This window comes from Panthera leo, chromosome A3, assembly GCF_018350215.1.
Source record: "Panthera leo isolate Ple1 chromosome A3, P.leo_Ple1_pat1.1, whole genome shotgun sequence".
Classification (NCBI taxonomy): domain Eukaryota; kingdom Metazoa; phylum Chordata; class Mammalia; order Carnivora; family Felidae; genus Panthera; species Panthera leo.
The window spans coordinates 55,651,205-55,669,288 of NC_056681.1; positions in this window are offsets into that span (position 1 = coordinate 55,651,205).

Below are 18,084 nucleotides of genomic sequence, written 5' to 3' on the forward strand. Positions count from 1 at the left end.
ATAGGGAGACTACACGTGTTATAAAGCTTGAAAGAATAAAAGATGGAATAATAGAGTGATAATAAATTAGGATAAACATTTCAGACAAAAATGTGTGAAATGGTGGGAGAGGCTGTGGGAAGTCCACTGGTGATGTTAACAGTGTCCTTCCTTCCTTTCTTTCTTTCTTTCTTTCTTTCTTTCTTTCTTTCTTTCTTTCTTTCTTTCTTTCCTTCTTTCTTTCTTTCTTTCTTTCTTCTTTCTTTCTTTCTTCTTTCTTTCTTTCTTTCTTTTCTTCTTTCTTTCTTCTTTCTTTCTTTCTTTCTTTCTTTCTTTCTTTCTTTCTTCCTTTCCTTTCCTTTCCTTTCCTTTCCTTTCCTTTCCTTTCCCTTCCTTCCTTCTTTTCTTCCTGGGAGAATATAAGCTGAGTGTAGCTGAAAGTGGAAAAAAGCTGGGGCGTCTGGGCAGCTCAGTCGGTTGACCGACCGACTTCGGCTCAGGTCATGATCTCATGGCCTGTGAGTTTGAGCCCCACGTCGGGCTCTGTGCTGACAGCTCAGAGCCTGGAGCCTGCTTCTGATTCTGTGTCTCCCTCGCCCTCTGCCCCTCCCCCGCTCCTGCTCTGTCTCTCTCTCTCTGTCAAAAATAAATAAACATTAAAAAAAATTGAAAGTGGAAAAAAGCGGAGAGATAATATCGAACATGCTGAATCAAAAGAAAGCAGAATGCTGCTAGTTAGAAATACCAAAAACCCCACACTGGATACAGTGAAAAGACTTTAAAAGAGTTTGCTCTGGACTGAAAAGTGGGTAGGTATGTCAGGGTAATATGGTTATGGTTTTTATCAGCTTTTATCACCATAGATCTTTTATATATGATGTATAGGTAGTAATCAGGTAAAAAATATTTTAAGCTAATAACAGCAAAATGTTGACCAAATATTAAAAGTAGTGTTATAAATTTAAGTTGATAAACAAAAACAGGCTATAATCAAACTTCACTGAGATGTCATGGTCGTTCTTTTCTTCCTGCCTATTAAAGCACAAATAAAATGAGAGAAAAAGAAAGGATACAGTGATAATAGGCCTGGAAATTAAGAGTCTATAATTTGTGTATCTTTGTTTTTGTGTGTGTGTTTTATTTTATTTATTTTATTTTTCATTTTTTATTTTATTTTTTTATGAAGTTTATCGTCAAATTGGTTTCCATACAACACCCAGTGCTCTTTGAATTAAATTTCTACTAACTTAGCTATGGGAGAAGGCAAATTTTAAAATCTCTAGTGGCCCATGCATAAACTCGAGAAACACAGAGAGAAAGGAAGTAAGTTGACAAGTAGCTCCATGTTCAACAATAATCCCAGTGTCTACAAGGTTGAGCCATGCTTTGCCCCTAGTATTTCTCTGCCGGATAAATATCCAGGATTACATACTGGGATGCAATGTCAAGAAGAACACTGGGTAGAGTATATATGCTGTAAGAATTTTTGAGAATATGATTTTTAAAAAAAATCTTTTTTAACGTTTATTTATTTTTGAGACAGAGACAGACAGAGCATGAACGGGAGAGGCTCAGAGAGAGAGGGAGACACAGAATCTGAAACAGGCTCCAGGCTCTGAGCTGTCAGCACAGAGCCCGACGCGGGGCTCGAACCCATGGACCGCAAGATCATGACCTGAGCCGAAGTCAGACGCCCAACTGACTGAGCCACCCAGGCACCCCGAGAATATGATTTTTAATGCATGCTTCAGGGCCAAAGAAAAGCTCTGACTATTTCACAAGTACTTAGAAATATATTCACCTCCTTGTAGACAGAAAAATTAATTGTGAATTACTCTACCTCAGTCTATCAAAATCACAGAAGATAATCACCTGGAATTGTCACTAGCCTGTGGCTCTTCTTTCTTGCCTTTTTCTTTTCAATTGAGGTATTACTGATGTACATTAATTATTTCAGGTGAACAGCATAATAATTTGATATTTGTACATATCGCAAAATGACTACTGCAAAGAGTCTAGTTAACATTGGTTCCCATACCTAGCTATAGTTGTGTGTATATGTGTGTGTGAGATGAGGACGCTTAAAATCTACTCTTTTGGCAACTTTCCAGTATGCAGTAAAATATTATTATTATTTAAAAAAATTTTTTTAAATGTTTATTTATTTTTGAGAGAGAGAGAGAGAGAGTGAGTGCAAGAAGGGGAGGCGCAGAGAGAGAGGGAGACACAGAATCTGAAGCAGGCTCCAGGCACTGAGCTGTTAGCACAGAGCCCGATGCGGGGCTCAAACTCATGAACCGCGAGATCATGACCTGAGCTGAAGTCGGTTGCTCAACCGACTGAGCCACCCAGGTGCCCCCCCCCCCAATAAAATATTATTAACTATAGTCATCATGCTGTACATCTCCATGACTTATACTTATTGTGTAACTGGAAGTTTGTATCTTTTGACCTCTCCACCCATTTTTTATTAAAAATCATGTTTTAATAAGAATAAAAATCTCCATTAAAGGTTAAAAATTCAACTATATGTCGCTTATAAGAGGTATACCTAAAAGAAAGTAATAAAGTTTGAAGTTAAAAATGGTCAAAGGCATACCAAAGATAGACCTATATTACGAGACAACGTAGTATTTAGATATGCTCTAACGTGAAATGTTAACTATTACAAACCTTAGTGTGAAAAATAAGATACTCCTGAAATATATAAAGAAAAAATTATTAACAACTGAAAGAGAAATGGAGAAAATACAAGAGTAGAGGGGGGTGGCACCTGTGACTCAGTCAGTTAAGCGTCTGATTCTTGACTTCAGCTCAGGTCATGATCTCATGGTTTGTGTGTTCGAGCCCCACGCAGGGCTCTGAACTGATAGGGCAGACCCTACTTGGGATTCTCTCTCCCTTTCTCTCTGCCCCTCCCCTGCTCACTCTCTCTATCCCCCCCCTTTCAAAATAAATAAATAAATTAAAAAAAAATAAAAGACTAGAAAGGGATTTTGATGTACCTGTTTTTCTATCTTTTCCAAATGAAAAGCCTATAAAACAGGTATAAAATGTAAATAAAGAAAAACCAAAATAAATACAAATTAAAAATTAATTTTTAAAACATAATAGTATAGCTAATTATCTCTCACAACTATGCAATAAAATTTATAAGAAAAATAAAACCATAAAACCTATTCTATTTAGCTCCTTAAAAACTTTAGCAGAACACAATTGAAAGGGGTGTATAATATCTTCAAATAGTTATGGTGACGTTATTACATATCATTTCTTTTACATGACATGGTCAAAATTGTACTCAGACGAAACTTCACAGTTTTAATACCTTTATGTAAATACAAAACTGCAAATGCATAAATAAATAAGTGATAAGAATTTTGCAAATAAGTTGGAAAAAGAACTCAGTGGATAAAAAAACAGAATTGCGGGGCGCCTGGGTGGCTCAGTCGGTTAAGCGTCCGACTTCAGCTCAGGTCACGATCTCGCGGTCCGTGAGTTGGAGCCCCGCGTCCGACTCTGGGCTGATGGCTCGGAGCCTGGGGCCTGCTTCTGATTCTGTGTCTCCCTCTCTCTCTGCTCCTCCCCCGTTCATGCTCTGTCTCTCTCTCTGTCTCAAAAATAAATAAATGTTAAAAAAAAAAATAAAATAAAAAAAACAGAATTGCAAAATGGACCCAATAACTGGCTGTTTAGAATAAATAATGCATAAGAATTAATATACATAGAACATTTGATATTTATTTTATATATAATATATTTATCATTTATTTTAATATTATATACAAGAATTAATATATATACTATACATAAATAATATATAAGAAGATTAAAGAACCATAGGAGAATATGTGTACAACTTGATACTAATATATTTTACATACTGGACAAAGTAGATGTTTCTCTAGGGTGCAAATTATAAAAATATATTCAATGAGAAGTAGAATTATTGAGCAGATCAGAACCTGTGGGGGGAAAAATAGAATAAGCTAGGTTTGGGCCCCCCAATTTCCCTTCCAAACTGCAAGGAACAATTATTTCCAAGTTCACGTCAACTGTTATCTAGAATAAAAATGAAACCAATTTTATTAATTCTATTCATCAAGGTAGCATAACCTTGATATGACAGGTGCCAAAAATTGGACAAAAAAAAGAGAAAACGGTAAATCTGTGTCGCATTTAAGTGTTAATACAAAATCCCTGAATAAATGAATGAATTCTTAGAATGAATTCAGCAGGATTTTGAGATTTCATCCACCCCTACAGATTCCGGTTTCATTTAGGATTGTAAGAGTGTCTCCAAACGTATCGGTATAATTCATTGTATCTACAGAACAAGAAGCAACGTTATCTTATCAGAGCCAATGATCCCCTGCGTGATGAATGCAGAATTCAGCATCTGTTCTTGATTAAAACAACGTGTAGCAAGATGGACACAGAATACGTTAACCCCCCCCAAAACAGCCTCATGTTCTGTGGTGAAGTAGTGAAAAGTGTTTCTTTAAATGCGGGACAGGGCAAGGTTACCCACCATTACCATCGTTATTTATTTTTCCGAAAGAGCCAGCAAATGCCATTAGACAAGAAATCAAAATATGCCATGTAAATATTGAGAAAGGAGAAATAAAATGATTATTTGTAGACGGTAGGAGTGCGGACTTACAAAATAGAAAGGAGTCAACTTCACAGCTGTCAGAAATAGTAAGAAAATGGTAAGAAAAGAAAAATAAAATGTGAAAACTCTCTCCCAGAATTACGAAAAGTAATTACGGCACAAAAATCCTATCTCTAGCAATATGCTTGGGAAGACTTGACTTACATGAGAAACTAAAATTCTATTGACTGACATGATAAAAAAAGGCTCGCATAAATGAAAAGATTGCAGCACTCTTGGATGGCAAGACTCGGTAATGATAAAGACATTAACATACTCCAAAGTAGAAAAAAATAGACTTAATAAAATTTCAATAAAAGCACAAGGAGGATTTGGAACGTAACATTGTTTTAAATAATCCACTAGGAAGACTAAACACTCTGGAAGGCTAGGGGAGTTTTGAAAATAGAAATGAGAAAAGATTTGCTCTAACAGATACTGTGCTATAAAGCCGCCGGCATTATGACACTAGGACAAGAGTCAGACTTGCTGGAACACAATATGAAAAGAAAGCGGAGGGGCGCCTGAGTGGCGCAGTCGGTTAAGCGTCCGACTTCAGCCACGTCACGATCTCGCGGTCCGTGAGTTCGAGCCCCGCGTCAGGCTCTGGGCTGATGGCTCGGAGCCTGGAGCCTGTTTCCGATTCTGTGTCTCCCTCTCTCTCTGCCCCTCCCCCGTTCATGCTCTGTCTCTCTCTGTCCCAAAAATAAATAAAAAACGTTGAAAAAAAAAAAAAAAAAGAAAGAAAAGAAAGCGGAGATGGATATATATGTGACCGTGGGTAGGGGAGCCTCTCATGGCATCACACTGGCAGCAGTAAATATGAGGGGATAACGAACGCATTTTACAATATCATAATAAACAAAACCTAAGCAACCCCCACCCTCAGTGTCATAATAACTAACATATAGACACCTGACATATGTCATAATAACTAATAACATAATAACTAACGCAGTCAAATAAATTTGAAAGATAGATGGCAAATAACCAAATTGAAGAACATTCTTATTAAATAGTAAAGGTTAACCTTCTGAATACATAAAAGAGCTTTTCTACAGCAGTAAGAAAAATAGGCAAACATCCCAATAGGCATGTTGCGAAAATCTCACAGAAGGAAAAAAATGGGTGAAAAATTTCAAACCGAAGAAATCAACGAATGCAAATAAAAGCATACAGTTTATGCCAGACTTATGAAATGAATAAGAATAATCAGCCTTTCTCGTCTTTGGGAAAATGGACATTTTCTCCTCCATGGTTGTGAGGAATACGAATTGGTACAACCTTTCCACAGAGAAATGGACGTATATGCATGGGCGTGTGTGTAGATATAGCAAGCACTCTAAACACGTATCTTCCTTTGATCCAACAATTTCATCTATAAGATTTCCTAAGGGAAAAAAGTAAATAATCTGGTTCCTTTAGAGATGCTAATGACCTTTGTTTCCCAGGCCTTTTTTTCCTTAGCATTTCAAGCAAATTTATTTCTTGTCATAGCATCAGAACAATTCTGAGTGACATTTTCTCCTTCACCGTTGTTTCATGGGCTGTAAATTCTCATCCACGCGGCTCAAAAGCCACGGTTCATAATTTTCAAACATTTTCAGTGATGTTCCTTGAACGAAGAAAACAAACTTCAAGATGATATATATATATATATATATATATATATATATATATATACACACACACACATATATATATATACACACACACATATATATAGATATATATCATATATGTATATATACATATATATGATATATATATACACTTATATATCCATATATATCATATATATGGATATATATATGTGTATATATATATACACATATATATATATATATATATATATCATCTTGAAGTTTGTTTTCTTCGTTCAAGGAACAAATATATATATATACATACATATATGTATATATATATATATATATATATATATATATATATACACACTCCAGGAAGAATCTAAAACTTTTCAGTCTAATACAGAAAGTCTATTATAAGATATAGGAGGACGTGACCTGGGTTTTAATTTGAGTTAAAAAAAAAAAAAACCTAAACTGAACTAGATGAAAAACAAATCATTAGTTGCGATTTAATTTAGCAGGAGGACTGGAGTATTGGTAAGTGTTTGGGGTGGGGGGGCACTCACACCATCTTTTCTTAGTTCTGATGTCAAGTGGGCGCGTTCTAGGGAAGGGTCTTAGCCGAGGAGAAGGCAGAAAATCACAGAAGTGGCGCCGGGGACACGAAGCACCAAGAGTTGCAAGATTTTGAGTGACACTTGTAATCTGTTTCGTGGTGAGAGAATTGTGGAGACCCACGTTGTGGTCTGTGGGAAGCGAAAATGCTATACGATGCGGGAGTGCTATGTCACTGACAGTGTAATATTAATTTATTGCAAGTAAGCAGCCATTACCGGGATTCATAAAAGGGGATAATTAATGGTATTGTTCGCTTTTTAAAAAATTGGAAAATAAATGGCCATTTACTAGTTGTTTTGAAATGCTAACGAATTATGGTGGGATCATTTCCAGTGAGTCAAGTTTACATCCCCAGAAGCTAGTTTTGCACATATGGTTCAGAACCCAAGTCAATAGGGCTCATGCGCAGATCTTTTCAAAATGTATTAAATGGAAATGGAAAGTTGTTCACTCAAGAGATTTCCTTCACCTTCTCAGCCAGGGCTCATCACAGGGCAAGGTGAGCATGAATCCCCTGGGAACATCATTTTTCAGTTTTTTTTTTTTTTTTTTAAGGAACCTAGTCCATATTGGAAAAAATATTGACAGGATGGTCTATAGATTGGGGGTGGGAGGGAAAGAAAGAATCAAAGAGAATCAAAGAGGGAAAAAAAAGAATGAAAGCAGAAAGGGTTAGTCTCCCTTTTCCTCCCTCCCCTGTCATTGTCTGTCCTTCCTTCCCACCTCCCGGCCCTCCCCACTGATGCAGACAAAGGGACCAGTCGAAGCTCCTCCCGGAGCAGCTGATCCCAAGGAAGCAGGAGGGCCGGGGGAGCCCCCACAGCGGGCACATCTGTCACTCAAGAAGTGTCGCCTGCCTCGGCCTGTCTGGTGCAAAATCAGAATGGGAAATGCACTGGTTCAGAATGGTATAGAGACAGACCACTAGGTGACTGAGTGAGATCTAGGCCAGTCTGGGAAGGGGGTGCAGGCCTGTCCCGCTAACTCCTTTAAAGAGAGCTTTCATTGCTAACAGAAGAGCTTCCATGGCGAATGTGTGCCTGTGTATAGACGCAGAGGCTTGCACACATCCCCAACCCCCATCCCCTTAATCCCTTCTCTCACCTGTTTTGGACCTATTTCCCCCAGTTCACATATAAGAATACTAGCTTTTGTGCAAAGCTGTCTTCTCGTGCCAAGGCCTCACTGTTCACCACTGGAGAATCGAAATAAACAGCCTTGTCCCACCCCCACTCTGGCTCAGTAAAACCAATTACCAATTGAGCACAAAAGTGCCCAGTGGAAAACAAATAAACAAACAAAAAACCCTCAAACCTTGGAGCAGTCCCACGTTCGGGAGGGCAGTAAAGGCTTTGATTTGCAAAGGCCCAGAGCTGAAGAGATTCTTTCTTTCTTTCTTTCTTTCTTTCTTTCTTTCTTTCTTTCTTTCTTTCTTTCTTTTTAAATTAGCAAAGGCACACTGCTCCCTGGGAACAGAGAGGATGCCGGGAGCCCCTGGGACACTGGGCCACCTCCCTCACTTCTGTGGCGAAAGGCAAAAGCTGCTTTAATTGTCAAAGTTTATTTTTTCACAGCAGACTTTAGAGGAAGACCCTTGGCAATCCGCACTTTGAAGATTTATACACGGCAGTTACCAACTCGACTTTTATACATTTGAAATAAAAATAGCTCAGCAGCAATTTGCTTCTTTTTGACTCTTGTTTTAAAACTCATTTCTCTCCTACCTTTGAAGTGCAGAGAACTCTCTTAGTCACCAGCCTTTTTGGATGGCAAAATGTTAATCATAAGAATTTATTTTCTGTGCTAACAAATGTTTTCCTCGGAGACTTTTTTTTTTTTTATCATTTAGATAGAACTTTTTAAAACGATATAAATTAAATCAGATTGTTGGGAAATTTCCCTGGGGAATAACATCTTCATTTATAAGATTCTCCTGATCACTGCAATGCTCGAAGAGCGCCCCCCCCTCCCCCCCCCCACCAGTTCCTGCCGCGAGCAGAAAATACTTACCACTAAGACATTAAGTCAAAGAGTATTTCCTTCCAGGGAGATCTTACCCCAGCGCCCTAAGAGGCAAATTATAATTATAGTAATCAGGTGACAAATTGAAAACCAAACCCAAAACAGCCCCTGTACTTTTAGGCATGTCTCCATTCTGCCCAAAGTTTCTTCCAGTTGCATACGAAAGATTATGAGGCGTTTCTCCGGAGCTCTGATCAGCAGATTTGATATGTGGATTTAGATCAATTTTTTCTTATGGCAAATCTATATGTTATTCTCCGTCTTCATTTGGTGCTATTTGCTGAGTGGCTGTTACTCAGGGGCAAAGGTCGCTCTCTGGCGGCTGCAGCAGCCAGGCAATCTTTTACTCCTCACGAGAGGAGTGTGAGATATTAAATCACACTTGACGTACCTGAGGCACAGTAACTTCATCCATATTTTATCTGCTGTAAATTTAATACCACAGCACTTTTTAGGGTGATGTATTTATTAACTGGCTGGGGATGAGCAGTACAGAAATTCAGTTTGTTCAGGAAAATAAAATGAGGACAGTCTGACAAGTTTATGAAGTAAGCACAATAGCTATTTATTACTTTTTAAACACACGGTTTGCTGAAATGTCTTTAGCAGTGTTTGTTCAATAAATGCATAATGCTTTCTAAATCATCTCTGGTTATTTTTTTTCCCTTTGAATTTTAATAAAGTCTTTTTCTCTTAAAGCAACCGACCTGCTGGCCCCCACTGCTCGTGGCCTTGGTTTTGGACGGCTTACCCTGGGGCTCTTCAGAGAGAGAACCACAGCTTTGTTCTGCATGGACCGCCCTGCGGAATTGTGGGAAATGGAATCACATTTAGGCCTGCTACAGCCAGTCTCCTGCCCCATAAGTCAGGTGCTAAAGTATTGCAGAGTGACACTTACCAAGAGCACTGCTGTTCTCAATTATTTCTGCCGAACTTTTCAGCCTTTCTTTTCATCTTTTCTTTCTTTCCTCCCAGCCTCGCTCCTTTCCTTCCTTCCTTCCTTCCTTCCTTCCTTCCTTCCTTCCTTCCTCTTTCCTCCCAGCCTCCCTCCCTCTTTCTTTCCTTCTCTCTCTCTCTCCTCTCAACACTCTCCATGTTCCACAGCATGTGTGTTCCTAAATTCTTCTCTTACCTGCGCACAGATTACAGGCTTTGCTCTTGTGAGCCACAGGCCCACCCTACTTGCCCTTTTCTCTGTCTGGTGTCATGAGAAGTCAGCTCTTCACTGAAAGGGAGAATGACGTCTCTCTGTGGGTCTGTAGAATCATTAAGTCTGATGAACTTTCATTTCCTTCCCTTTCACGAAAGATAAAATCTTGAGGACTTGGGCCAAGCCGAGCTTCTGTTGAGTTCTAGCGAGTGGGAACAGCTTTCTTGTGGTTAGAAAAGTTGCTTTCCTCTTTTCATTCGTGGATCCTTTTCTTTGGTGCTTTCTGGCTCTCAGCCCGGGTGGTCACTGGCCTGCAGCCGATATCTCTAAAGGAACCAAGAAGGCTCTCTACTTTACGGCTGGGATTATGCTGAAGTGTCCTGACTCCATAAAACGGGACCAGAACAGCGGTTCTGGAAGCGTGTTTCGGACCACCAGCAGCCGCACGCCTTGGGAACTTGTTGGATGTGCCCATTCTCTGGCCCTACCCACTAAATCAGGAGGGAGGGGGAGGGTGTGTGTGTGTTGGCGGGGGGACGGGGGGGACAGGGGTCCAGGTTTTCACAAGCCTCCCGGGGGTTGCTGATGACTGTGCAAGTGTGAGGCTCACTGGACTCAAGTCTTGAAGAACCGCAAGGCGACATCCGTGTCCTTGATTTGCCCCCCACCCCCACCGCCCCAATATAGCAGACTTCTGGGAGGCTCTGCCATCTCATGATCCTCGGGGAGTGAGCACAAATTTGACTGCCGTTGGAAATACTGCTCTGACAAAGTACATTCCAACGCCAGATACAAATACTGTTTTGGATTACTCAGTATATTTAGAATCGTCTCTTGGCATGGCTTATTGTAAGATGACTCAGTCTTGTTTTAGGAAGGGGATGGGCAAGAAAACGGATATCAGTACATCTCTTTAAAAGTTACCTCCGAACAATTTTTTTTTTTTTTTTAATGCAGTGATGATGTGCTCATTGACGCCCTTTTGGTCTTCATCAAGCGTTTTCTCCTATAAATACGATCTGACGATTCTCAGGGCATATTTCAATTCAATTGGGTACGCACCGTCTCCTTCCTGACCCCCCCCCCCCCCACCACCCCCCATGGCATGATTTAAAAATAAACAGAATACGTAAATCGGGAATGCTTCGAACTTCTCTTTTATCATCATTCAAAAATATACTAGCTCTCTTTACCTTCCTAAGTGCATCATTCCAAACCGCATTTTGATTTTTTTCCTTGATGTTTGTCCTCTCTGCCGCACTGGAGAACGCAAATCTCCAGATCACACTGCTGCCTCCGACTGAGTGGATCCAATCAAATTATCGGAACGGGTAGCTTTGAATCTTACACTCTGAGGGAGCTGGTTGCGTCATAGTCGATGTGTCAAGAAAATAGGGTTACTGGGGCGCCTGGGTGGCGCAGTTGGTTAAGCGTCCGACTTCAGCCAGGTCACGATCTCGCGGTCCGTGAGTTCGAGCCCCGCGTCGGGCTCTGGGCTGATGGCTCGGAGCCTGGAGCCTGTTTCCGATTCTGTGTCTCCCTCTCTCTCTGCCCCTCCCCCGTTCATGCTCTGTCTCTCTCTGTCCCAAAAATAAAAAAATAAAAAACGTTGAAAAAAAAATTAAAAAAAAAAAAAAAAGAAAATAGGGTTACTATAGTACTGGGAATTCACGCAAGAACCCGAATTCACCTCCAGAATTTTGGGCTCCATCTGGGTTTCACAGTTTAGAACTTAGATGGAGCTAGAGTCTGGTGTCTGACCTGAATTGTTTTCTTTTAACTATAAAATGTGTTTGTCTTAAGAAGGTCACATTGAAAGGAAGGGAAACACACCGTGATCCGACCAGAGAGAAATTAAATGAGTTTCCAGAACCTAAACCTCTGAGATCTGTTAGTCCCTTTTATTCCAGGCTGACAACCAAGCATTCTTTAATAACCACAACAGCACCGTGAGAGCTTTTAAGTGTATACATATTACACATCTTACATATTACCCCATCTTTATAATTCTGAACTCCAGCGAAGGAAGGCAGAAGGGGGAAATCTACTCATTAGGGTGGCCTGTTATATAAAGCAGTTTTGTTTTCCATACGGCTGATTGTGATGCGATTGTGGCTCATGAAATCAATTGTGTTGGTCATGATCTGCATTAAGAAATTAAATTGCAGAAACTAGACTAAACTAAAATGGAACACTATAGAAAATAACAGAATACATTCTGCTGTAGAGTGAGGTTAAGTCTTATTTCCAGAAAATGTCTTAGTAGAAGTGTGTATACGAGTGTTTGTAAAAACACTAGCAATAAGAGTATTGTATAGTTATACTTGGTGGGTTTTTTTATTAGTGATTTGTCTGCACCTTTTTGCCTTTCACAACAACAGCAAAACCATAACAAAGCCCCCCAAAACAAATTCAGACTAGAGGTTGCTGGAAGGAGAGGGGTCTGTCTAGGCAGGGTTTAAGCACAAAGCTTAAGACTAGTCTGCCGATACCTCGACTCGTTCGTTCATTTGCGAACCTTGAGGAAATTAATAAAAATTCTCTATGCCTCGACTTCCTTATCTGTGAAATGCCACTCACAATAGAACCTATCTCTTAAATTATTATGAGGATTAAATCGGCTAATACACGTGCTTCGAATAGTATAAGTACCACATACAATGTTAGCTATTCATGTAAATATTATCTACATTTAATGTATGCCAACTATGGATAAGACACAGTGCTAGGTTCATGGGGTATCCAAAATGGTCATCCATTTTAATCAATGACCCCTCATAGAAGGGCCATTCAGATAACGCTTCTTACAATTTTTTTAATGTTTCTTTATTTCTGATAGAGAGAGAGAGAGAGAGAGAGAGAGAGAGAGAGCGCATGAGCGGGGGAGGAGCAGAGAGAGGGCAACACGGAATCCAAAGCAACCTCCAGGCTCTGAGCTGTCAGCACAGAGCCCGACGCGGGGCTCGAACCCGCAAACTGTGAGATCATGACCTGAGCTGGAGTCGGACGCTTAACCGACTGAGCCACCCAGGCGCCCCCAGATAAAGTTTCTATATATTACCTTGGACATAAGTCAAAATGAAGGGGATGCCATCCATATTTGTTCATTGAAGAAGTATCTATCTATCTATCTATCTATCTATCATCTATCTATGTATTCTGGGAAAAAGAAATAAAAGAAAGGTCAAGACTTTTGACTTTAATGGATATTAAGAATATGCCAGCCTTGCCAAACTGGGTGACCTTTCTCAAGACTTCACCTCGTACCATGATCTTCATCTGTGAAATGGAGATTTGGGCTATTTCTTCCAACGTCTCCTCTGCTGTGGACTGAATTGTGTCCCCTAAAATTCATATGCTGACATCCAAACTTCGGTGCGACTATATTTGAAGACAGGGCTTTGCAGAGATAATTAAGGTTAAACTAGGTCATCGGGGGGACCCTAATTCTTCAGGATTGGTGTTCGTCCAAAGAGGAAGAAATGTGACAGGTCCTTCTCTCTCTGTCTCCACGCACACAGAGGAAAGGCCATGTGAGGACACAGAGAGAAGGCACCCGCTTGAAAGCCAGGAAGAGCGGTCTCAAGGGAAATCGAGTTGGTTGGAACCTTGATCTTAAACTTCCAGCTTCCAAAACTGTGAGAAAATAAATGTCTGTTGTTTAAGCCACCCAGTTTGTGGTATTTTGCATGGCAGCCCCAGCTGACTAAGACAACATCTGACTCTGAGGTTTTAAATGGCTGCAAACATGTGGCAATGGGCAGTTTCTACCCTCTCTCTTTCCCTGACTGTCTCAGTTCCGTGACTTGAGAGTCCTCCTTCTGGGATGGGAGTTGGTCCAGAAACACACGCCTGGACCTTTGTGTAAGTGGAAATGCACAATCTTTTAGGATGGAATAATTCTCTCACTGACTTCTGTACCCTGACACCCCCCTCTAACTAACTGGTAAAGTCAAGGCTTTAGGGATATAAAAATTTGCTTTTTCCACAAAACGAATGGCCGAGGAGAATTTTAGTGAACTTTATAGACTCGTAGTTCTCAAGACAAGACAATGCCTGTGCTGGGTTTACTATTGTTTCCCCCAAATCCACATCCTGGAATCTGTGAATGTGACCTTGTTTCAGAGATCCTCTGGGAAGGATAGCTGAAATAAATTTAAGATGAGGCCATATGGGGACCTAAAAGTAAGTTATAAGAAGAGGGACTTTTGGTCACAGATGTACAGGGGAGAATGCCACATGAAGACAGAGGCTGAGATTGGAATGATTTTTTGTTGTTGTTGTTTTAGAGGGAGAGGGAGCGAGAAAGAGCACAGGTAGGGGGCTGGGGGAGGCAGAGGGAGAGGGAGAGAGAGAACCCCAAGCAGGCTCCGTGTTCAGTGCCGAGCTCAACACGGGGCTCGATCCCATGATCTTGGGATCATGACCTGAGTCAAAATCAAGAGTTGGATTCTCAACCGACTGAGCCACCCAGATGCCCCAGGAGTGGTGTTTTTATTTTTTTATTTATTTATTTTTTATTTATTTATTTATTTATTTATTTATTTATTTTTGGGACAGAGAGAGACAGAGCATGAACGGGGGAGGGGCAGAGAGAGAGGGAGACACAGAATCGGAAACAGGCTCCAGGCTCCAAGCCATCAGCCCAGAGCCTGACGCAGGGCTCGAACTCATGGACCGCGAGATCGTGACCTGGCTGAAGTCGGACGCTTAACCGACTGCGCCACCCAGGCGCCCCAGGAGTGGTGTTTTTAGAAGCCACAGAACACCGGGAATTTCTGGCAACCACCAGGTACTAGAAGTGTCCAGAAAGGATTCTCCCTTGGAGCTTTCAGAGGGAGGATCATTTCCTTGCTGACACCTTGGCTTTGAACTTCTAGCTTCCAGAACAATGAAAGAATGCATCTCTAGTGTTTTAAGCCACACCGTTTGTGATAATTTGCTATGGCAGGCCTAGGAAACTAATGCAGTGCTTAAGAAGAGTAGCTGTATTGTAAAAATATACGTGCAAATGATTTACGTTTTGAAGCAATATATAAAATTGGGTACAAAGCAACTGCCCCCTCCCCAATTATAAAGCTTCCCAAGCAACACATGCAATGATTGTAAGTCAAAATGGCACTAACACAATACCAAAATATGCATTGTTATTCCTTTTAGAAATATCTATCGGCTCCCCACTAGGGGTCAAGCAATATGCAATTTTACATTACAGGGACACAGTAGGCCTAAATAAATCTGAGAACTTGTTTCCACATCCCTTCTCCAGGAGCAGAGGACACGATTGGCCCTGCTAAACTGAGGAACCATCAAGTCCGCACTTGGTGAAGAAGGAACCCTTGCACTAGGGGGAGAAAGAGATGTGGCGTTTGAAAGGGAAGGTCCTAAGTCTTTGCTTTATGTATCAGATGTCCTTATTCAATGTGTGGGTGTCTCCACCATGCTTTTCTCATTTTTTTTTTACACGAAGAAATCTGAAGTTCAAGGCCTGTTTACGTGTCACCAAAGACCCAATGCCCATCACACTTTGGATGAAGAGTGGGGATTCAGGGATGCTGAAGACGCTCTTTCTCATCGGAGAGGATGCCGGGCCGAGGGCATGTGATGTACATGAAAATGAAAAAAAAAAAAAGTATAGAACGTGAAAAACAAACAAATCCAGAAAAAGGCCAGTGATAGTAACGATCACCTTTGCAGGAGGCCTCCAGCCCGAATCACACCTGAGCAGCAGTGTGGATTCTGAAGGGGAGGAAGCGGGGTGGGGGGACCAGTGTCACCAGCCTGCCTCTGTGGTGTCAGGACCCTGCAGTTGCCCGATGTACGGTGGGAAGGGACTTCGACGGGACGGGCACGGCAATCTGGGACCGGTTTGGCTAGATGAGGTGGGGACGTTTCGTGTAGGAATCTATCCCTTCCCCGGTGGCGACTGCGACGAGAGGGGGAATTCAAACGTGTTCTCTCCTCCTGAGATGACTCTTGCCACACATTGGATTGCTGGAGACAGCGATGACCGAGGCCGGGGACCCAAAAGGAGCTGTTTCCTTCGTCTAAAGTTCCGGAGGTTCAGGACTCAGAGGTGTGCCGGAGACCGTTGAGGTTCAGGCAAAGGCCGGATTGCTACAGGAGTTTCATTTTCTCTTGAAATGGCACTTGGCCGAAGCACCTGCGAATTCTGAGAGCACGTGTAGCAGAGGTAAGGTGAAAATGAAGGTGCCAATGACATTGCTGGGAGTTCAGTGCACACCTGGGGCTCTGACCCTGACCTGCGGAGCTCATCTGTCCCCAGTACACCCCGGGGAAGTGCCTGTGACTCAATCCCCGTGTCGTCACAGGGGACACGTTGAGTGCGGGGCGGGGAGTTGAGTGTTTTGTACCGAGGTCTGAAATAGGGATCTGAAAGCCCCTTAACCACACCGGCCTTCTCAATGTACATTCCTGGGCCGACCTGCCCTACCGGCTTTTCATGCTCCGCTTTGAAGTTTGGGGGCCACGCTCGCTGAATTAACTTCTGCCGGGGAAGGCCTGGGAATCTGCATTTTGACAAGCCTTCCCAGGTGACTCTTGCAGGTTCTCAGAGGTTTGAGGGTCACCGAGCCACACTTCGTGGCGTGGCACAGAGGGGAGCTCGGGATGAAGCCGCCTTCGTGTGTGTGTCCCCTCCGTCCTGCGTCACGAACCGTGAGGGAGAGACGGCCGGTAAAGTCATCGTCATTTTTATCCAGGAGGATTTGAGTAGGGGGATGGGAAGGGAGGTGAGAGGCAAAGGGGACGCAAAGAAGGAGCAAAGGAGAAAAAAGAAAAATCTATACGACGAGAAAGGCAAATGAAGCAAAGAGATGATATGAATGGGCCATTGAAGGGGCAGGAGAGGAAACGTGACAGGGCCCTCTTCTCAAGAAAAAGGGAGAGAAGATCAAATATTTCCACTCCGTGGGCTCTCCTTTGTTCCCCCCACCAGTTCCCCACTTTCTACCTCCCTGCCTTCAGCAGAGATGGTGAGGGGGTAGAAAACTTCACAGGCCAAAGTGAGAGAGGGTGGCCCAGCGTTGTCCTGCCTGGCAGAGGGCCACGAGGATAAAAAGAGCCTCCTCTCCCTGTCCACCCAGACAGGGATGATGGCAAAACGCCGAATCAACAGGCAACGTTTTCATTCCTTTACAATTCAGCTCACGTTAGAGAATCAGGTTCCCTGGTTGCCTTGGGGAACCTCTTCAGGGTTTTGATGAGTGGCACCCCTTTGATACACACCCCTATTTAATAATCCCTGGGCTACATCATCTCGAGGGCCCTTTTTCTTTTTACTCTGACAATCGATCTTTGCCAAGTATTCTTAGGACAAGTGTCATAGGTGTGCGGGGAGGAATTTCATTCTGCTCTGGGATCGAAAATAGAAAGCCCCCCGCGTGTTTCTTATATGTAGGCCAGTGTCGTCCTCCCACGCTGTCTGTGCCGCTGTTTGTTTTAAGCGCGGCCTAATTTCATGTCGGGAGTGGGTCTGGGAAGGCAGTCGTTCTCCCTGAAGACGATGGGATTGGACGTATTGAAATCCGCTCTGGGGATGAGAAGAAACCTTTAAATGCTGTGTTCCCCAGGGGCACCTGGGTGGCTCAGTCCGTTAAGCGTCCGACTTCGGCTCAGGTCACGATCTCTCGGTCCATGAGTTCGAGCCCCACGTCGGGCTCTGTGCTAACAGCTCAGAGCCTGGAGCCTGTTTCAGATTCTGTGTCTCCCTCTCTCTGACCCTTCCCTGTTCATGCTCTATCTCTCCCTGTCTCAAAAATAAATAAAACGTTAAAAAAAAATTAAAAGAACTGCTGTGTTCCCCAGAGGCCTTCGGCTCTGGTGAAACCGAGAATTTGCGCTCCGGTGAAAAATAGGTTTCAAAAAGAAAGCGCCGGGTGGGTGGGGGGAGGGGGAAGCATGAGCCATTTAGTTTTTGATCAGTGGGATGAACTGATACACTTTAGGCCGGGGAGATGTCAGTCAGCCCAGCTTGTGCCGAAAGGACCACACCGCAAGCAGCAAGCGGCAGAGGAGGGGGGCAGGGAAAAGTGGACGGCAGGAAGGAAGGG